Genomic DNA, 23,310 nt, shown 5'->3' on the forward strand with positions numbered 1-23,310 from the left:
TTTTAATGAGATTTGAAGAGAATAGTATTACAAAAAGAGGATTTCCTTATTTGCACCTCACTGGGACTCTCTGCTTTGTAAACTTTGACTTTTTTGCTGGATGGTTATAATTAAAGTGTAGCTGCTCACGGAGATCCAGCGTGAGCTGTAATTACCTTATGGCAACGAAACGTGATAGATATGCTGGCGCTTTAATGCGGAACCGATTTGCGCTGGAAAACAAGTTAGTTCCAGTTGTGGCCACCAGGTGCAAGCGTAATGCTGCCACTGTTTATATGATCACATGACATCCACGCTGTCATCTGGCAAACCATAACGTGGGTCAGCAGTTATGGCTATCGAGAAGAGAGACCTTGCGCTGTTAGTCAAACTGTTTCATATGCATTTCAGCGTTTACATGGGTGCATTGAGAGAATATCACTGACTGACAGGCCGGCCGGAGTGGCCGTGCGGTTCTAGGCGCTACAGTCTGGAACCGCGTGACCGCTACGGTCGCAGGTTCGAATCCTGCCTCGGGCATGGATGTGTGTGATATCCTTAGGTTAGTTAGGTTTAAGTTGTTCGAAGTTCTAGGGGACTGATGGCCACAGCAGTTAAGTCCCATAGTGCTCAGAGCCATTTGAACCATTTTGAACTGACTGACAGGTCTAAGATGATAATAAAATTCGAAAGTAGGGGTGAACTTAGTGTGGCACATGTTACTATAGGCAACGGCCTTGCCGCTGTGGATACACCGGTTCCCGTCAGATCACCGAAGTTAAGCACTGTCGGGCGTGGCCGGCACTTGGATGGGTGACCATTCGGTCCGCCATGTGCTGTTGCCATTTTTCGGGGTGCACTCAACCAAGTGCTGCCAATTGAGGAGCTACTCGACGGAACAGTATCGGTTCCGGTCAAAGAAAACCATCGTAACGACAGGGAGAGCGGGGTGCTGACCACACGCCCGTCCTGTCAGCATCCTCAGTGAGGATGACACGGCAGTCGGATGGTCCCGATGCGCCACTTGTGGCCTGATGACGGAGTGCTTTAACATGTTACTATAACTGAACATGCAGCATGTGCCCCCAGTAGTGCTAATGCTCAGGCAATGTCATGAGAGTTGTCAATCACACGGTCAACAGTACGGAAAGTTTTGCAGTTTACTTCACACTGGTAACCGTAAAAGATGTAAAGGGTGTAGCAACTGAACCTCATGAACCGCAGCAACGTTCTGAATTTCCTCTTCGGTTACTAGCGCGCATCGAAGTTGGTGATATGAGGCCTGGTAGTTTTCCATGGAGTGAAGAGGCACGTTTTACACTTCAGGGTGCAGTGAATAAACAGAACTGCCGAATTTAGGGTACTGGTGAACCATGTATTGTAGTCGAAGAGACGCTTCACTCGCTGTATCTGGCTATGTGGTGGGAATTCACAAGCACCTTTAATCTCGGTCCGTTCCTCTTTGTTGAGTATGCACCCAGACAGCCTGTCACGTATACCATGATGTCTGCACGTTATAGACACGTCCTTGTGCATCATGTGATTCCTGCTTTGGAAGAGTGCAACTCTGTGGAAAACCCTGTTTTCATGCAAGGTGGGGTTAACACCTCATGTCGCTCGAGCAGTGCAAGGTAAGTTTAAAGTGACCTTCCACGAAGTTATCATGTCCAGAGGTTTTCCAGATGCATGCCCTGCAGAATCACCCGATCTATGTGACTGGATTCACGTTCGGTCTCTATCTGATATGAAGGCGAGTATACAAAAACACTTTGCCGCTGCGAGCAACTGTTGATCACGTCGCTTTACGTATGTAGCGTCTCGTCGACGTCTTGGATGCTCATATGGAACAAATCGTCCAGTTAATACTAAATACCTTTGTCTCTTGATGGACTTTGTCTACCCATGTCCCGTTCCTAATCCGTTACATTAGAAACATTTAAATACGTCTTTCTTGCAGTCACAGAGCTACTTTTTCATCTGGTAGCCAAAATTGGCACTAATTTTTTTCCAGCGCAAAATCACTTCCACATTAACGTGTTAGTACATCTGCCAAGTTTCGCTGTCATACGATGATTGCAGCCCACACTGGACCTCTGTGAGTGCGATGCACTTCTGAGGAGTGTTTATATGCACCCAACGTATTTAGTTATATCAGAGTCCTTACAAGTATTTGACTAAGCGCTGTGATTATGAACGGCCTGCAGACTACGACTATGCGAGTCTGTATACGGGAGTAAAGCTGTTTCTCTCAGACTTTTTCGCCTATTTTCGGGACGAGAGGGTTTCCGTTTCTCTCTTCCTTAGTGTTGGGTCTTTCGCTTTCTGACTTCCCTTGTTCAACCTCCTGTGGTTTCTCGGTGGTTTCTGTGAATTCACGAATCGTGTCGGATTTGCTGTTGGCAGCAGATACGGTCAGCGTGTAAGTGGGCGGCTTTACCTGCCTGCAATGTTACCGGTGAGACCACGAGCTCATCCACGTGACCAAACCCTCATAGAAACAGATAAAAATATCCTTTGTCAAAAGTACGTTTTAATTTCTACAATTCATTTCATTTCCGAGGCACTTGGTTTTCACATTACTTTATTTTCTGATAGTTCCTCGTAAAATTTCGAAACATACACAGTATGAACCAGAACTCCACTGACAAACTTTCGGAGCCGGTACAATGGACCAAACATGAAAAATATCCGGTAAACGTGGGCTCTGAAGTTCACAGTTTTAAGAGCTACGACCACTTGTTTATCTTCCATACTGTAAAACACATCTCTTCTACTGAACAAGAGCTCATACCTTTTAAGATATACATTTGAGAGCACATGGTTACTGGACATTTATTATTGTTGTGGTCCAAACTATCATCTCTGAGAGTTTGCCGTTGGAGTTCTGGTTCACCTTGTAGCCTATTATAAAAAGGGGTGTGCTTATGTATAGGCTGTAATGGGCATAAGTGTAATATTTTTATTGATGTCTGAGGACGGGGTACTGCTCAACATTACATCAGTATTTATGTCATTTGCAGATTAATAAGTATAGCTATCAGGATTAGAATGTTTTTAGGTTGGTGAATACCTCGAAGTAGATATGTCAAGTGCAAGCCATTAATGCTTATTCTTCCCTGTGGAACAGGTGAGTTGTTGAAGTGTGGACATGTGCACACAAAACACCTGGAACGATTTCAACCAAATTTGGTAGACATATTAGTTACTGTAGAGGTAAGAAGCACGAACCTCCTACTGTGGTGGGTCTGATAACGTGGAGAGAGAAGGAGGGAGGATGGACAGACAGCGAGAGGGAAGGAGGGGATAGGCACAGATATGGGGGAGGCGTAGAGAGACAGAGAGAAGGGAGAAGGGAGTGGGAAAGCGTCAGAGACTGGAGGATGGAGAGAGAGGAGGAGGGGATGAACAGACAGAGGCAGTGGAGGAAATGGAAAGAGAAAGGGGCTAGGGGGAGCTGGACAGAGAGAGGGGGCAGGAAGAGATGCAAAGAGAAAGAAGATGATTATAAAATTTGCGATCAAGACTGATTAGTGTTTTAATTATCTATTAGATCGTTGATATTTTCCAATAATATTTTCAAAAGTTATGAAAGGGGAGAAGATGGAAAGGAAGAGCGAAGGATAATTAGAACAAAGAGAGGCGCAGGAAGAGATGGACAGAGAGTGGGGTGATGGAGGAGGGGGACAGAGAGAAGGAGTAGAGGAGATGGACAGAGAGAGAGTAAGGAGAGATGAACTGATAGAAGACTGAAATAAATACATACCCGAGATATGCCAGGTATTCGGCAAATGTGAAAATATAAATGATTTTAGTGATTTGAGGTTGGGTGGGAGGGGATGGGAAGGAGGAGTGTTAATCCCAGAAACTTCCCCGAAGATCCGCACCTGCATTATAAGTAAAGTCGTTGGCAAGAATGGATGGAAGACCCCGAAGAGCGGATTCATCCGCCTAATTGGAAAGGTTTTCTCGTGCTTGCAGGCTACATACCTTCGTGAAGTATGAGATGTAAGTGTGTAAGTGTTTGTCCTGTGTAAGTGAGTGTGTGAGTGTGTGATGCTCTTCACGGAGACGATGAGAGAATAGACTGGGTGAAACGCGGTGCTGGCACATAGTCAACCCCTTTCGAGGAGCACCAAGGAGCCCATCCGACAGACGAATCGCGATCCAGTGTCGCATGCCCTCGCTCCATGAGAGACTGCGGAGAGATTTGAAATTAAATCCGGGAAATTGGCGCAGAGACTGGTGATCAGGGACTCTATCGCACCATCCGTACCGTCCGCTGTGCCATAAAGGGAAGGGTGAAATTGTCGTCAGCGCGTGACTTACCCAGACAGCCACCCATGCAAGTCTCCGTCTCTGTCTGCATAGAACGCATCACACAGCCACCTACTAACATGCACGCCGGTGACCCTTGCCTCAGATAATCTTCAGATTGGGCATGATGGTACTCGCTGGAACAACCAGTTTTCGGCTATACCGTTTTTATTTGTCTTCAGTTTAACCTGGCTGCTAAAACCGTTCAAAACAATTGGTTTCTAAAATGTCGGGTTTTTACGGTAGTTACTTCCTGAAATGATCACAGACATCGAAAAAATACTGAAAAATTCCAAGACTCCATCAACCTCTGGCACTATAGGATTCAATACGTTGTGACTTGGCAAGACAGCCAAGCCACTAGGAGGTGAAGCCGAAAGGCACGCGTTTAAGCTCACGCAGGCTGGCGTGAGGTCTGGAACAGTTAAAGGAGTTGAGTCTAGTAAAAAAAGTACGTAGCTTCTGGAATACTTAACTTTAATCCATAATTGGTGAACATCGGTCTGACGGTACATGCATCACAAGATAAATAGCAATTGATAATGGCGCCTTGCTAGGTCGTAGCAAATGACGTAGCTGAAGGCTATGCTAACTATCGTCTCGGCCAATGAGAGCGTAATTTGTCAGTGAACCATGGCTAGCAGAGTCGGCTGTACAACTGGGGCGAGTGCTAGGAAGTCTCTCTAGACCTGCCGTGTGGCGACACGCGGGTCCGACGTATACTACTGGACCGCGGCCGCTTTAAAGGCTACCACCTAGCAAGTGTGGTGTCTGGCGGTGACACCACACAATATACCTAGAATCATAATATCAAATGAAATAAGCGAAGAAAAGAAGTCTGGATACAGTTAACTGCTTTTCCGAAATGTAATGAATGGTTGAATACTATAAAATTTCTCCATTATTCTCGAGTTGATTACAGTTTTTTTGAAACTCTTCTCAAAAATCATGTGGTAATCGAGGATGATACAGCTAGTTGGCCATTACGAATAACCACTGATGGAAGGGGGAAACTGAGGTTCGAGTCCCCTACATTCTGTGTTATGTTGTTTGCTTAAATGGATTACAAAGAAATAAAGGTCACAGACAGCAGATTTGTTTCTTTCTATTACTGTTGTTAACAAACGAATGATTTGTTAAGTTTTAATTGTTACCTTGACTTCCTTTGTCTTTTGTAACTTGTTAGAACAGGCAGAAATAACTGGTATTTTTCGGTATTTGTTTCATCGCGGTTATAACAGATTTTTTTAAATCAACAACCAGGTGTATATAACTTTTTTCTCCAGAATTGCTTGTCCTGAAATTTCAATTGTTTAGAAATGTTGGGTCAGTATAGAAAATGGGAAAAGCAATCAGCGCTATCTTAATAACAGCGCCAACAGTTAGAAACGAGCAACAAACACATGGCATAAGAACTGGTACAGCATTGCTGAGACAATAATGACCCTGTTGCCTTGTGTCTTGTGTTAAAGAACGTGCAGTGTGGAAGACTTGCCTCTATCTGGTCTATACGACAGTTTATTGCTGTCTTCGCCATATATCCGTTGTGCTGCAGGATGGTACCAACCGTACCCTGGAAACGTTTCTGCGAAGTGACATGGTATGCAGCTCGTGGTCGTGCGGTAGCGTTCTCGCTTCCCGCGCCCGGGTTCCCGGGTTCGATTCCCGGCGGGGTCAGGGATTTTCTCTGCCTCGTGTTGACTGGGTGTTGTGTGATGTCCTTAGGTTAGTTAGGTTTAAGTAGTTCTAAGTTCTAGGGGACTGATGACCATAGATGTTAAGTCCCATAGTGCTCAGAGCCATTTTTGAAGTGACATGGTAATGAAGTACCACGCTTCATTAGCTTTAATAGGTTTTAAATTAGTCTATCACTTTTATGAAATAATAAAAGAGGAAGGAAATCAGAGTAGCAGTAATAAAAACTTGTTGTTGTTGTGGGCTTCAGTCCTGAGACTGGTTTGATGCAGCTCTCCATGCTACTCTGTCCTGTGCAAGCTTCTTCATCTCCCAGTACCTACTGCGACCTACATCCTTCTGAATCTGCTTAGTGTATTCATCTCGTGGTCTCCCTCTATGATTTTTACCCTCCACGCTGCCCTCCAATACTAAATTGGCGATCCCTTGATGCCTCAGAACATGTTCTACCAAGCGATCCCTTCTTCGGGTCAAGTTGTACCACAAACTCCTCTTCTCCCCAATTCTATTCAATACCTCCTCATTAGTTATGTGATCTATCCATCTAATCTTCAGCTTTCTTCTGTAGCACCACACTTCGAAAGCTTCTATTCTCTTCTGGTCCAAACTATTTATCGTCCATGTTTCACTTCCATACATGGCTACACTCCATACAAATACTTTCAGAAACGACTTCCTGACACTTATATCTATACTCGACGTCAATAAATTTCTCTTCTTCAGAAAGGCTTTACTTGCCATTGATAGTCTACATTTTATATCCTCTCTACTTCCACCATCATGAGTTATTTTGCTCCGCAGATAGCAAAACTCCTTTACTACTTTAAGCGTCTCATTTCCTGATCTAATACCCTCAGCATCACCCGATTTAATTCGGCTACATTCCATTATCCTCGTTTTGCTTTTGTTGATGTTCATCTTATATCCTCCTTTCAAGACACTGTCCATTCCGTTCAGCTATTCTCCCAGGTCCTTTGCTGTCTCTGACGGAATTACAATGTCATCAGCGAACCTAAAAGTTTTTATTTCTTCTCCATGGATTTTAATACGTACTCCAAACTTTTCTTTTGTTTCCTTTACTGCTTGCTCAGTATACAGATTGAATAGCATCGGGGAGTGGCTACAACCCTGTCTCACTCCCTTCCCAACCACTGCTTCCCTTTCATGTCCCTCGGCTCTTATAACTGCCATCTGGATTCTGTTCAAATTGTAAATAGCCTTTCGCTCCCTGTATTTACCCCTGCCACCTTCAGAATTTGAAAGAGAGTATTCCAGTCAACATTGTCAAAAGCTTACTGTAAGTCTACAAATGCTAGAAACGTAGGTTTGCCTTTCCTTACTCTTTCTTCTAATATAAGTCGTAGGGTCAGTATTGCCTCACGTGTTCCAACATTTCTACGGAATCCAAACTGATCTTCCCTGATGTCGGCTTCTACCAGTTTTTCCATTCGTCTGTAAAGAATTCGCGTTAGTATTTTGCAGCTGTGACTTATTAAACTGATAGTTCGGTAATTTTTACATCTTTCAACACCTGCTTTCTTTGGGATTGGACTTATTACATTCTTCTTGAAGTCTGAGGGAATTTCGCCTGTCTCATACATATTGCTCACCAGATGGTAGAGTTTTTTATCATGGAGTAGCTCTCCCAAGGCTGTCAGTAGTTCTAATGGAATGTTGTCTACTCCCGGGGACTTGTTTCGACTTAGGTCTGTCAGTGCTCTGTCAAACTCTTCACGCCTTATCATATCTCCCATTTCATATTCATCTACCTCCTCTTCCATTTCCATAATATTGTCCTCAAGAACATCACCTCTGTATAGACCCTCTGTATACTCCTTCCACCTTTCTGCTTTCCCTGCTTTGCTAGTAGGCAGTACCTATCTTACCCCTCTAGCCATCCCTGCTTAGCCATTCTGCACTTCCTGTCGATGTCATTTTTGAGACGTTTGTATTCCTTTTTGCCTGCTTCACTTACTGTATTATTGTACTTTCTCCTTTCATCAATTAAATTCTGTATCTCTTCTGTTATCCAAGGATTTCTACTAGCACTCGTGTTTTTACCTACTTGAAAAATCTTAGAGACAATAAAATCAGAAAATAAGTTATCTGCTGCCTATGCGTACATAATAAGCCATTATCTACCTGCAATTCTTGTAAAAGGATAAATTAACACGAGAAACAAAGTTCTTCGACCTCATTTTGCAACCTTTAGCAGTGACTATTTGTAATTCCCAAATAATTGTATGATCCCCGATTATAATACGATTTTTGGGCAGAGTTTCAAAATATTAGGCCCAATAGGAGAATACTATTGATGTTTTTGTGGTATTCAACCACTTATTACTTTTCGAGTAAAAACAGCGAACGGTGGGCGGACAAAGTTTTTTATCTTTGCCTGGTTAATTTAATATTTTGGTTCTATATATCTTGAAACTGAGGAAGTCGGAGTTTTTCAACCTTTGTTCGATTGCTACATTTATTACAAGAAAGAATAGGACAAAAAAAATCGGAAAACGGTTACTTCAGAAACTGGTTATCTTGAACGGTTTTAACAGTGAGGTTAAACATGCGTGGGAAGAATAAAAACAGATATAACCGAAAACCGGTTGTTTCGGTGATGACCGCTGTTCGCAGGCAGGTAGCAGAGATCTCATTGTGAGAGTGTGACCTCGTCAACCGAGAGTCCCGGGTTCGAAGCGACCCGGAAGGCGTGTGGTGGCCAGGCGGCGCCGACGCGCGCCACTGCGGAGCAGCGCGTGACCGCGTCCCGTGGGAAGGGTATCCACGTCTGTGGTGTACCAGCTAATGGCAGCGTGCCCCGCGCTTCGCAGCCGGCTGTTGTGGGCTGGGGTGGGGCGGCGCCCGGCCCGTTACCACAGCCGGCGCCAGCGCAGCCCGTGCTGATTGCCTCGCACCTTCAGCCAGAGCCACTGATGCTGATGCAGGCGGGGAGCACGGTCCACACAGTAACATAAAACTACCTACCCGTGGGCGACGAAAACTTACGTGCCCCAACTGTCGCCGTCGGAGGCCAGAAGTGTTTCCACAATCACAATCTCATTGTCTACTCGCACTGTATTGACGATGGCGTCAAATGAAGTAAGTCGTCTGTACAACAGATTGCTAATACGAACCGATTGGTACACTCTTTTTCCCGTTCTCTTTGATTCAGTTTTACACTTGTGATTAGCGACACCTGTTTACTAGAGAATCCCACGATGAAAAATGGTTCAAATGGCTCTGGGCACTATGGGACTTAACATCTGAGGTCATCAGTCCCCTAGAACTTAGAACTATTTAAACCTAACTAACCTAAGGACACCACACACATCCATGCCCGAGGCAGGATTCGAACCTGCGATGGTGTGGCATCAATTTTAACCCCTAGACCAGCTACTGCTCATGAGTGAAGAACATCTGATGCTGTTGTTAATACTCGTACTTCTGTATTTATTGGGAGAGTTGTTCGGTTATCTACGTCTAGAAGTCGAAAGCCGTCGTTTTCTAAATCTTGTTCTGGTTTTATGTAGGTGTCAAATTCCACGTCAGTGAAGTCTGAATATTCATATCTTCAGTATCATTGTCGTCCAATTGTTTTGATTTTGATTATTGCATCTACTGAAACATCAGGTAAATAGAATAGTCGTAGTGATGGTAGAGCAATCAAAATTAGGGTAATGCTGTTCAGCCGGCCGAAGTGGCTGTGCGGTTCTAAGCGCTGCAGTTTGGAACCGCGAGACCGCTACGGTCGCAGGTTCGAATCCTGCCTCGGGCATGGATGTGTGTGATATCCTTAGGTTAGTTAGGTTTAACTAGTTCTAAGTTCTAGGGGACTAATGACCTTCGAAGTTGAGTCCCATAGTGCTCAGAGCCATTTTAATGCTGTTCAGATGGTTTCAATTAAATGTACATGAAGTATGTTTCGATTTGTATAGGCAATAAATAATATATAACTTAGGGCAAGTTTGTTGTTGGTTTTATTTAAGATTTTTGATTTTTCTAACACTTTTATTTCCTTTTATGGGTTGATTTTGGTTATTATTTTATATTTTATGTATTTCTAATTTTAGCTTTTTTAGTTAAGATGCCAATATTTTTGGTTCATTTATGACTTCCTAATGCGTAGCGGTCCCGCGGTTCCAGACTGATCCCACGATACATTTAGACTTATACAGTGTCAGTATTTCTCCAACATGTTACTAATTAAAGTGAGTATTCCTGTTAGTCACGTGAGTCTACAATATGTAAAAGTAGTACTTCCCAAGATTAGTCATCCTACTGCGCCATCACGGACAAGTAAGCTTAGTTGAATTAGTAATGAAGCAGTTAATTTCCTTTGAAACATTATATTAAAAATATGTTAGTTTTATCATGCTCACTACGAATTTGAAAATATTGGATTTAAACATGTATAAATTAAAATTTATTATACAAGATTTAGTACTGGCTTTGCTGACTAAAAACATGAATTTTGCTTCATCAGTTCTGTATTATTTGAGGCAATAGGAATGAAAATCATAGAGTAAACAAAACGTATCACTTAACACTCACACCCGCATCTCGTGGTCGTGCGGTAGCGTTCTCGCTTCCCACGCCTGGGTTCCCGGGTTCGATTCCCGGCGGGGTCAGGGATTTTCTCTGCCTCGTGATGGCTGAGTGTTGTGTGCTGTCCTTACGTTAGTTAGGTTTAAGTAGTTCTAAGTTCTAGGGGACTGCTGATCATAGATGTTAAGTCCCATAGTGCTCAGAGTTATTGTTTGAACCTAACACTCACATGAAACAAAAAGTTATAAAAATCAGTTGTCACATACCGAGTCAGATGGTTCTTATCCTCTTATAAGCAAATATTTCGTTTTGTCAAAAAGGCGTTTGGTCACTGTAACTGATCTTGAAATTTATGTTCTCTGAAAGTTCTAAATGAGAATTGTAATTATTTGTTATAATTACTATTAGTTTGATTGCCCTCAATTTTTGTACAAAAAACTATATACTTTGCCTAAATATATATTTCAGTTATAAAACTACCGTAATTAAAAACTGTAATAGACGAGAATATTCTGACATGAAAACCTTACTTATAAATAAATGAATGTAAAAGAAGCTCACCTGAAGCAGTTTATAGTTGGAGTTCTATGTGAGCAGTTCTGTAAGCTTTTTAGGTCTATGTATTTGGTTTCTACCACTTTTGCTTCTAGAGTTGGAGGTTCTATTTCTTTTGACTGAGCACGAGTAGTTTTTGAACAAAACAAAACGGAAAAGAACCGATACGAGGCGCCGCGTGTGAGAAAAAAGAATTGCACGAGTGCTTCCTGGACTGACAAATGTAAACTTGTGCTTATCCCTGGCTTGTGCTTATCCCTGGCACGCCAGAACAAATGCTACAGAGAGCTCCCACGAAACTAGCAGTTACTTTGAAAATCAAACTGTTGCGCATTAAACGAACGCCAGTTACTCTACTCGATATAAGCTTTCCCATAATCACTAGCTTATGTTAGAAGTACCCGTTAGAAGATTTCAGTTCTAACTAACAAATACAGTTCATGGATCTAGCCAAATTCACAATTTCTTCTGTTAAATCAGAATTAAAAGTAATGAATCTATAGAAAAGCGACACAATAAAAGTTTCAAAATAAAATGAAGCAGTGTCGCCACCTGCGGAAAACGCTGGAAAATTGAGGTCAAAACTTCGGCAAATGAAAAAAAAAGACGTTGCATTAATCATCCGTAATTTGTCAATGAATACTTATTTGAACAGTGAGCAATCCTGCAATTGAAACGGTTAGAACAGAAGAACTGTTACACGTAAGTATCAATAAACCTCGCGGCTGACTTTAATTAATAACATGAATGATCACTTGAAACAACCACCAAAAGAAAAGAAAGTAGAGTGAAAGATCGTTTTGCATCCCCGAACCTTGCACACTATATGAATACTTAAGCACCTGTGAATGTAGCCAACTTCAACAGATAGACTCCGAACCAAACCCTACTCCACATCAGTGTCTTAATCTGCTGTATCGCATGGAAGTCTTACCGCCGCAGGACTGATGTTCGTGGTAGCAGCTGTGGAGAACCTGCGGTGTGCGGCGCCCCATCTTACACGCGAGTGCCGTTTTCAGAACATCAGCCACGCCCCTAAACCTCCAGGACCCGTCGATGCAGATGTGTAAGTCCGCTGCACCGCCCAGTGCAGGGCGTCTGATTTCTGTTGCATATTGGCAAGCGTGCAGTCAACAGTCACTGCCTATCACGAAGCGTACTCTATCAGACCAAGAATCAGAATGGAAGGCGTGCCTCGAAGCTTAGAATCAGATGTCCACTCTTGCAGTACTCACAGGCAGACTATTGAGAAGGTCGCAATGAAACCTAAACAAGACAGAAATAAACTAAAGTTGACTAAAGAACCCACACCTTGCGCGTATTGTAATCACTCATGCTTTCTTCATGCAGTAAGGCGGAATGCATATTAACTATGCGTGGTACGATTCTACACTGATAAAAATGAGAGAAGGAGACCCAGACGAAGCTAATACCCATCAATGTGTTTTAATCTGCGAAAATGAGTAATAATCGGGACCATTAATAAGATGTGTTTGTCAGCAGTTCATCCCATAGAAAAGACTGTTGCAAGTAAGTGTTTTTAAAATATCTTTTGAAATGTTCTCAACAATCGTTCGTAGTGTAACATTAGCAGTAACACTTCTGAAAACGCACCAGCCAGTAATTTTTTTCTGTAAAATAATCAGGGAAGCAGTCTGGAACCGCGCGACCGCTACGTTCGCAGGTTCGAATCCTGCCTCGGGCTTGGATGTGTGTGGTGTCCTTAGGTTAGTTAGGTTTAAGTAGTTCTAAGTTCTAGGGGACTGATGATCTCAGCAATTAAGTCCCATAGTGCTCAGAGCCATTTGAACCATTTTTTTTTAAATAGGGAAGAGTTGCATTTCAAGACCTAAATGTAATTGTGCAGATTTTAGCTCAAGAACCTGCAGGAACGTTAACGGAAAGATCGGAGTCCCACGAATACTGTTGTAGGTACAAAAACTGATACCTCGTTTGATTTGGGACTCTCAGAAACCGGAAGTAAAGTATCGTTGACAGAGGAAGAAGTGTCGTTCTAAAGGAAAATGAAAGAGAATACTTTTGACTTTCCTTGGAGCTACATTTCCTGCTTTATACAGAAGTTATACATTTAAAAGGGTAACTCAACTTATGTCACCAGTAACACTGGGATACCTGGCAAATACAGCATCCTTCCTGCATTCATAAAAGCACAATATCTAAACTTTATGTGAAATTCTGACTGCTATTTACAATCATCTCAAGGCATAAGCGGAATTAAGGCTCTTACATCAACAGCTCTGAATTGTTTCAATTCTTAGAGTTAATCAAGGCCTTGAAACGTCACAGGTGCAGTAAATAAGACGTTTTGTAACGTAGGGCCAAAATTATCTGCCCCTTGGCAAAGTGTCTGAAGTCAACGGATCTCTTCAGTTGCGGCCCGTATCGTCGCTAGAATGATTATTCCTCCGTCTCTGTTCGAGTTATATACTTTTCTTACTGTGTCACGTGACAATAATGCCATTCAGTGTAGCGGTGGACAGTGATGTTTTGATTCGTCAGTGGAAACACTGGCTGAGTTATTCAACTATAAAATAATAATTTTTATGACTCTTTCATCACGCTATTAGTACGATGTTAGCCATCAAAAACGAAATATTTTTTGAAGCAAAGATACCCTGACAGCATCGATACACCTTAAATAGAAAAGCCGCCCATTGTGACCAAGCGGTTCTAGGCGCTTCAGTCCGGAACCGCGCTGCTGCTACGGTCGCAGGTTCGAATCCTGCCTCGGGCGTGGATGTGTGTGATGTCCTTAGGTTGGTTAGATTTAAATAGTTCTAAGTCTAGGGGACTGATGACCTCAGTCCCATAGTGCTTAGAGGCATTCGAACCATTTGGAACAGAAAACAGGTTTTTTATTCTTATTAGAGAAGTTTATTCGCCCAGATCGCATAAAAAGTCACAGAGGTTACTGGTTTCAGCGATATTAAATCTCCATATGCAGAATATTATACAAATTTTTACAGGGCCAGTCCATTTCGTCGACTATTCACATTAACTGGACGCAACTTACAGAAACGACGTTCCACAGTACCATCTCTCGTCATCCAATGGATTGGCCCTGTAAACATTTTTTCTGTGCAAATGATCTGAAGATGTCAATTTAATTTCGCTTAAACTAGAAATAACTGTACATTTTTATGCGGTCTGCGCGAATGAAGTTCTGTAACACAAACAACATCCCTGTTTAGAGTCTAAGATCGCCTCCAATACAGCTGACAATGTCATGTAATCATCATGAAACAAGAAAGTGCGCATCCCAATCCCAATCAGATTAAAGTGACCACGGGATATGTTTGACGTCAATGTGCAACAACGACACACAGGTGGCACCACTAACAGAGGAGGGTATATAAGGCGTATACGAGGGCGCGGCAAATACTGGATTCGTTGTCGTTATGGGGGATGGAGTGATTTATCTGACGACCAAAAGGGCACGATCATTGGCCTTCGGGCCAAGGGTGGAGCGTTTCCAGAACTGATAAGTGTTTAAACCGTCTGTATGCCGCCGTGATGAAAGCATACCGTGCATGGCAAATGGGCGCTATCCAACACCGTTGTCGATGTAACTGTGTTGCATCACAGGCCGTAGATGACACGGGTGAACGACGGCTGTGGAGATGTTTACGAGCGAACAGACGTGCAACTATTGAGCAACTGCCCAGCCACATGAACCAAGGGGCTACCAACTGTACCATCTCAATGACCGTTCAGCGAACGTTACAGCAATGGCTCTCCGCAACAGGCGCCTGGCTTATATCCATATTGACTGCCGTTCATCAGCGAGAAACGCTGGAATCTACATGCCCATACCGAAACTGGATGTCATCTAAGTGACGATTGATGGCGGTTTCAGATTAATCACGTTTTCTGCCCCATCGGCGTGAAACGCCTGAAAGCAAACAACCTGCAGCAATCGTTGGAAGGGTCTATGAAGGGACCGTTGGCTCCGGGAATCTTTTCGAGACATTCCCTGGGTAATCTTGTCATTCTGGAAGGCACAACGGATCAACGCCAGTACATATCTATCCTTCGAAACCATGCCTACCGCTACATGCAGTTTGTTTTCCCTCGGCACGATGGCATCAACCAGCAGAAAAATGCAACATGTCACACAGTTCGCAGTGTACGTACGTGGTTCGAGCATCAGGATGAGTTTACCGTACTTCCCTAGCCACCAGACTCCCCGGATTTAAGCCCAATCGAGAATCTGCGGGACCACTTGTTCGCGATATGGATCCTCGACTGAGGAACTTAGGGCAGCTGGCCACTGTACTGGAGTCGGGATGGTTCTACATCCCTGTCGATACCTTCCAGAACGTCACTCTCCCTGCCCGTCTTGCAGCGGTTCGCACTGCCAAAGGTGGTTATTCAGGCTTTTGACAGATGGTGACATTAATGTGACTGGACAGTGTATATTGGCTCGAATGCGCGTGTGATACATTTCCTTCATAAGAATTTAATCAGGGAATGTGATATCAACAGCGGACGGAAAGGCAGGCAGAACGCTTCGTACGAGTTCACACTAGCTTGCTAAACGTGGGGCAGAGAACACTGGTTACGGCCATGTCAGATGGTATGTGTTACGAGCTGTGGAATAAATACCTAAACCGTTAATTCTGGTCATGTCTGTAGAGATATTCAGCCTATCACTTACTGATTAATGTCTAAGTTTTTGTTGAAATGTGGTATGGTTTGTGTCTCACGTCGGGTAGACTAGTCGCCTGGTGTAAGTCTTTTTCGCTGACGCCACTTCGGCGACTTAAGCGTCAATGAGGATGAGAATATGATGATGAAGACAACACAATATCTAGTCCCTGAGCGGAGATAAACGACGCAGCCGGGAATCGAACCCGGGTCCCTTTGCATAGCATTCCGTCGCGCTGACCACTCAGCCATCGAGGTGGATAGTTGTTGTTGATAAGAAGTTATTATCGCTACTGAACTGTGAGCAACTTTATGGTAAGCACTTGAGGCTGTGTTGTGAGACTAGTACATGTTTCACGACTCCAGTTTCTTGAATCACCGCTATTGTTTGTATCAATTATCAGTCAAAACTAAACTCACATTTATGGGGTCAGATGGGCGTGGAATTTCCATTAGTTGGGTTCCACGAGGCGCACAATTGAATCTCAAACTATATAACGACCAATTGATAATTCGACAAGTGTTCTGGCCCACATGGATGTTCTTACTTCCCATATTCTTTCTGTACATTTTCTTATACTCGTTCTCGCAACGTATTTTCTCGCTACCTTTCGTATTTGATTAATGTTTGAGTTTGTGAGACTTGCTGTTTAAATAACACGTTATCATACAGTGTGTGTCTTTAGCATTTGGACATGTGCGTCTCAGTGCTGTCAATAATTAGAAATGGCTCTGAGCACTATGGGACTTAACAGCTGAGGTCATCAGTCCCCTAGAAATTAGAACTACTTAAACCTAACTAACCTAAGGACATCACACACATCCATGCCCGAGGCAGGATTCGAACCTGCGACCGTAGCGTTTATGATTTGACATAAATTATATATTGATTTACACCAGATCGTTCAGCGGCTTCTGTAATCAGACAACAGATTTCTACAAATCTTTTTGATGGTGACATAGTCACTTTCTATAACAAACTGAGCTATTTACATGAACGTGTTTTCTTGCACCACATGAGGTAGGCTTGTCGGCGAGTGAGTCGATGAGATGCAGGGCAGAGAGACTACGGACTCCGTCCGTTTGATACCACGGGCTTAATAGCAATGGTTTTCAACTATAAGGCTTAACTGTGACAATAAGTTTATGTTAAATCAGATCTTCTACAGGAATAAGTTCATTGCTTAAGGTCAGCTTATGGTCTAAATTACATACGTTAAACGATTTTTCGGTACGTCACTTTCATTTTATTACAAATCAAGACAGTAGCTCACAAGCATTGTGCCACACAAAGGTTTAAGTAATTCACTTTCCCAGTAAATGTGAAAAAGTTATGAAAGACTATTGACAGTATACGAATTTCGTTGCTTGGATAGGATAACGTTCGAGAATAATTGTGTTAATGTTCTTGTACTTTTTCATGGTATATATTCGTGGATGAAGAAACATTCTAAGGGGAATGTGAAACGCCTCTGTACATTTTTAATGCAATAGTAGACAAAATTCAGAAAATGTATAAACCCAGGGAATCGTCTTGACTGTGACTTTTCCGAAATGACTTTTTGAGTCAATATACATCCAGTATTGCTATCAAATGCGTAACATATGTCCCGCTAGTGTAGCGGTACTTTGCGGTTAACGTACCGCAATGAGTCGACCAAATTACTACCCATGGATTTATGCGTCGGTGACCCTCATTAGCGGTCCCATTACGGACTTACTAGCCTTATATGGAGAAGATTTTGCTTGTTGTGAGTGGCAGTGGTGCTAAATAACGTATAATTTATTATGTTGTAAGATGAAGAGGATTTAGGAAACCAGTTGCTGTTCCGGAAAGTTAGCCTCTACTCTCAGCCACATTTCCCTTCTTACAAAAGCAACTCGGCAACGACTTGCTTACGGCATGGTAATCAGCGCAACTACCGTAGTTAAATTGCACGGTGGGGCATAAATTAGGTGATATACATGCGTATCCGCAATGGCTTGGTGTTCTGTTTTTAACAGTAGGTGGGACCTTTGCGCCAAGGTATGTCTGAAACTAAGCATAAGGAACAGCGACTGTAGCTCGCCTTTCTGTGGTAGCCTCTAGGTGAGCTCCTTTCTGAGATTACAGTACAGAGAACATGTACTGAGCATATCAACTAGCTAGCTTTAACTGTGTTTAGAAGTCTGTCCATGACATACAAACAAAAGGAATGTGACCTAAGATGTCGTAAATATAAGTTACCATTGGAGTTAACTTGAAGCTTTGACTGTCATAATAATACCAACTGACTTTTGCAGGTGAGTTGTTTGCTCCCAGAACGCACGCTGCCAACTGCGGAGGAATAGATCAAAATCGATATAGCATCACACTAAAGCATAAAATGTGACAGGCTTATAGAAAAAAGTGTCGCCAAAACGCGTCAACAGCCCTGTTTTCGACTCCATATACAGCTAAAGGTAGTTCATTTTTTTTTGGTACGTTTGTTGCCTTGAGTTGTAATAAAACTAGCCTGACTGTTGTACGAAAATCATTTACGCGTATATGATTTAGATTAGAGCGAGAACAGCGAGAAATTCAACATCAGGATTGATGATCACGAAGTAAATGGAGTAAAGGAATTCTACTACATAGGCAGCAAAATAGCTCATGAGTAACTGAGCAGGGAGGACATAAAAAGCAGACTCTCACTGGCAAAAATGGCATTCCTGGCCAACAGAAGTCTACTAGCATCAAACAAAGGCCTTAATTTGTGGAGGAAATTTCTGAGACTATACGTTAGGACCGCAGCATACTATGGTAGTGAAACACAACTGCAGGAAAACCGGAACAGAAGAGAAGTGAAACATTTGAGATGTGATGTTACGGGAGAATGTTGAATATTAATTGGACTGACAAGGTAAGAGTGAAGAGGTTCTCCGGAGATTCGGTGAGCAAAGGAATATATGGAAAACACTAACAATGAGAAGGGACAGGATGGTAATATCTGTAAAGACATCACGGAATAACTTCTATGGTACTAGAGGGAACAGTAGAGGGTAAAAAGTGCAGAGGAAGGCAGAGATAACAAAAAAATAATAATGATTGACTCTAAGCTGGCTTGAGCTCGGCATTATCTGAATGCACTAAGCTCGTTCTTAGGAAAGATTTGATTTAACATAAACGGAACACGTGTCGAATTACCAGTTGGTCGTTATATACCTTAAGATTCAAGTGGTGCCTCGCGGAACCCAAATAATTGTAACTCCATAGGTTTTACGGACTTCGTTGTGACTAAAAGCTGACATCGGTTGCACAGGATTACGAATTTTTAAAATTTTAGTGTGCTTCAGCGCTATTGGGCCATATCCCGATAGTCAGCAGAACACTGTGAGATTCATTATCTCACATTTTAACAATGTGCCTCTTAAGATAGACATGTGCTCCAAAACCTGTCCGGCATAGTACATTTTAAAAAGTGATTCTATGCCGCCGACTACGCTGTCCCATAACCATTCCCTTGACCGCGCAAACAATAAACAGACAGATCTTTCTGATGGACCCATGCTGAAATTGTCCTTAAATTATTTGGAGAAACCAAATAATAACGAAGGCCAGATGATGGTTTGAATCTAGCTTCTGTGAGTCCCTCGTAACATATCATTTTCTGCTTAAAGCAGTTACTTAGTTCAGTGATTCTCAAATTTTCCGATAACGCGGACCCCCTTTTTAATCGGAAAGTAATCTACGGACCCCCTTGAAAAGCTATCTGTAATTTTACTTGGTATTAAAAAGAATGTACTGATTAGAATTGCCACTGAAAATAAGATCAAGTAAAATAATGAAATAAGTAATTTATTCTAAGGATACATGATTGCTGCCTAGTGAAACAAATTTCATTTGATGATACAGTGACTTACAGGAATACAGTACAGTTGTTGTTATTGTGGTCTTCAGTCCTGAGACTGGTTTGATGCAGCTCTCCATGCTACTCTAGCCTATGCAAGCTGCTTCATCTTCCAGTACCTACTGCAGCCTACATCCTTCTGAATCTGCTTAGTGTATTCAGCTCTTGGTCTCCCTCTACGAGTTTTACCCTCCACACTGCCCTCCAATACTAAATTGGCGATCCCTTGATGCCTCAGAACATGTCCTACGAACCTACCCCTTCTTCTAGTTAAGTTGTGCCACAAACTCCTCTTCTCCCCAATCCTATTCAGTACCCCCTCATTAGTTATGTGATCTACCCATCAAATCTTCAGCATTCTTCTGTAGCAACACAATTTGAAAACTTCTGTTCTCTTCTTATCCAAACTATTTATCGTCCATGTTTCACTTCCATACATGGCTGCACTTCATACAAATGCTTTCAGAAACGACTTCCTGACACTTAAATCTATACTCGATGTTAACAAATTTCTCTTCCTCAGAAATGTTTTCCTTACCATTGCCAATCTACATTTTCTATCCTCTCTACTTCGACCATCATCAGTTATTTTGCTCCCCAAATAGCAAAACTTCTTTACTACTTTAAGTGTCTCATTTCCTAATCTAATTCCCTCAGCATCACCCGAGTTAACTCGACCCCATTCCATTATACTCATTTTGCTTATGTTGATGTTCATCTTATATCTTCCTTTCAAGACACTGTCCATTCCGTTCAACTGCTCTTCCAAGTTCTTTGCTGTCTCTGACGGAATTACAGTGTCATCGGCGAACCTTAAAGTTTTAATTTTTTCTCCATGGATTTTAGTACATACTTCGAGTTTTTCTTTTGTTTCCTTTACTGCTTGCTCAATATACAGATTTAATAACCTCGGGGAGTGGCTACAACCCTGTCTCACTCCCTTCCCAACCACTGCTTCCCTTTCATGTCCCTTGGCTCTTATAACTGCCATCTGGTTTCTGTACAAATTGTAAATAGCCTCTCGCTCCCTGTATTTTACCTCTGCCACCTCCAGAATTTGAAAGAGAGTATTCCAGTCAACATTGTCAAAAGCTTTCTGTAAGTCTACAAATGCTAGAAAGGTAAATACATTGTTTGTTCTCTCTCAAAATCTTTCATTTGCTAACTATGCCTATCAGTAGTTAGTGCCTTCAGTAGTTAGAATGTTTTATTTAGCTGGCAGTATTGGCGCTCGCTGTATTGCAGTAGTTCGAGTATAGAAGATGTTTGTGAGGTAAGTGATTCATGAACGGTGTAGGTTATTGTTAGTCAGGGCCATTCTTTTGTAATGATTATTGATAGTCAGACTGCATTGCGCTAAAAATAATGTGTGTCAGTTTAGTGTTGATCAGAATAAGTAAAGAGCGAAATGTCTGAGTACGTTCAGTTCTGCTCAGCTGTTTGAAAATCAGATAACGTAAGAGGTTTATCAGCACAGTAATTCAAAATTTTTCTAAGGGGACGTTTCAAGGTCTTTCAGTGCTCTGTCAAACCCTCCGCACAGTATCCTCTCTCCCATTTCATCTTCATCTACATTCTCTTCCGTTTCCATAATAGTGCCCTCAAGTACATCGCCCTTGTATAGACCCTCTATATACTCCTTCCACCTTTCCGCTTTCCCTTCTATGCTTAGAACTGGGTTTCCATCTGAGCTCTTGATATTCATACAAGTGGTTCTATTTTCTACACTCTTTAATTTTCCTGTAGGCAGTATCTATCTTACCGCTAGTGAGATAAGCCTCTACATCCTTACATTTGTCCTCTAGTCATCGCTGCTTAGCCATTTTCCACTTCCTGTCGATCTCATTTTTGAGATGTTTGTATTCCTTTTTGCCTGCTTCATTTACTGCATTTTTATATTTTCTCCTTTCATCAATTAAATTCAATATATCTACTGTTACCCAAGGATTTCCACTAGCCCTCGTCTTTTTACCTACTCGATCCTCTGCTGCCTTCACTACTTCATCCCTCAAAGCTACCCATTCTTCTTCTACTGTATTTCTTTCCCCATTCTTGTCAATTGTTCCCCTATGCTCTCCGTGAAACTCTGTACAACCTCTGGTTTAGTCAGTTTATCCAGGCCCCATCTCCTTAAATTCCCACCTTTTTGCAGTTTCTTCAGTTTTAATCTACAGTTCATAACCAATAGATTGTGGTCAGAGTCCACATCTGCCCCTGCAAATGTTTTACAATTTAAAACCTGGTTCCTGAATCTCTGTCCTACCATTACATAATCTATCTGAAAACTGTCGGTATCTCCAGGCTTCTTCCACGTATACAACCTTCTCTTATGATTCTTGAACCAAGTGTTAGCTAAGATTAAGTTATGGTCTGTGCAAAATTCTACCAGACGGCTTCCTCTTTCATTTCTTACCCCCAGTCCATATTCAGCTACTACATTTCCTTCTGTTCCATTTCTTACTACCGAATTCCAGTCACCCATGACTATTAAATTTTCGTCTCCCTTCAGTATCTGAATAATTTATTTTATTTCATTACACATTTCTTCAATTTCTTCGTCATCAGCAGAGCTAGTTGGCATATAAACTTGTACTACTGTAGTAGGCGTGGGCTTCGTATCTATCTTGGCCACAATAATGCGTTCACTATGCTGTTTGTAGTAGCTTACCCGCACTCCTATTTTTTATTCATTATTAAACCTACTCCCGCATTACCCCTATTTGATTTTGTATTTATGACCCTGTATTCACCTGACCAGAAGTCTTGTTCCTCCTGCCACCGAACTTCGCTAATTCCCACTATATCTAAATTTAACCTATCCATTTCCCTTTTTAAATTTTATAACCTACCTGCCCGATTAAGGGATGTGACATTCCACGCCCTGATCCGTAGAATGCCAGTTTTCTTTCACCTGATAACGACATCCTCTTGAGTAGTCCCCACCCGGAGATCCGAATGGGGGACTATTTTACCTCCGGAATATTTTACTCAACAGGACGCCATCATCATTTACCCACAAAGTAAAACTGCATGCCCTCGGGAAAAATTACGGCTGTAGTTTCCCCTTGCTTTCAGCCGTTCGCAGTACCAGCACAGCAAGGCCGTTTTGGTTAGTGTTACAAGGCCAGATCAGTCAATCATCCAGATTGTTGCCCCTGCAACTACTGAAAAGGCTGCTGCCCCTCTTCAGGAACCACACGTTTGTCTGACCTCTCAACAGATACCCCTCCGTTGTGGTTGCACCTACGGTACGGCCATCTGTATCGCTGAGGCACGCAAGCCACCCCACGAACTGTAGGGTCTATGGTTCATGGGGGTAGGTTAGATAGGTTTAAGTAGTTCCAAGTCCAGGCGAGTGATGACCTCAGTTGTTAAGTCCCATAGTGTTTAGAGCCATTTGAACCATTTGAGGATTACGACATTCGTCGCCACTACGAAAAAGAGCATGGTGCACAACTTGATAGATCCAAGGGCAATGTTCATGAACATAAAGTCAGAACTTTGGAACATGGACTTCGCAATCATTCTTAGGTCCAATTCAACAGAAGACCTTTTCGCTTTAAGATTTTAATATTGCAAAGAGCAGAAAATGTCTGCTCACATAAGTAAGCGCTAGAGAGAAGCTTCAAATGTTACAATGGCTTTTTAGATAACTGTTCACACTCACACCGCACAAGAAACCAAA

General features: G+C 42.3%; 1 pseudogene; it reads left to right on the plus strand.

Annotated features, from left to right (window-relative positions):
- The first annotated feature begins 706 nt into the window (after positions 1-706).
- LOC124558111 lies at positions 707-824 on the plus strand (annotated as a pseudogene).
- The last annotated feature ends 22,486 nt before the right edge of the window (positions 825-23,310 follow it).

This window comes from Schistocerca americana, chromosome 1 (genome assembly GCF_021461395.2).
Source record: "Schistocerca americana isolate TAMUIC-IGC-003095 chromosome 1, iqSchAmer2.1, whole genome shotgun sequence".
NCBI classification, from domain to species: Eukaryota; Metazoa; Arthropoda; class Insecta; order Orthoptera; family Acrididae; genus Schistocerca; species Schistocerca americana.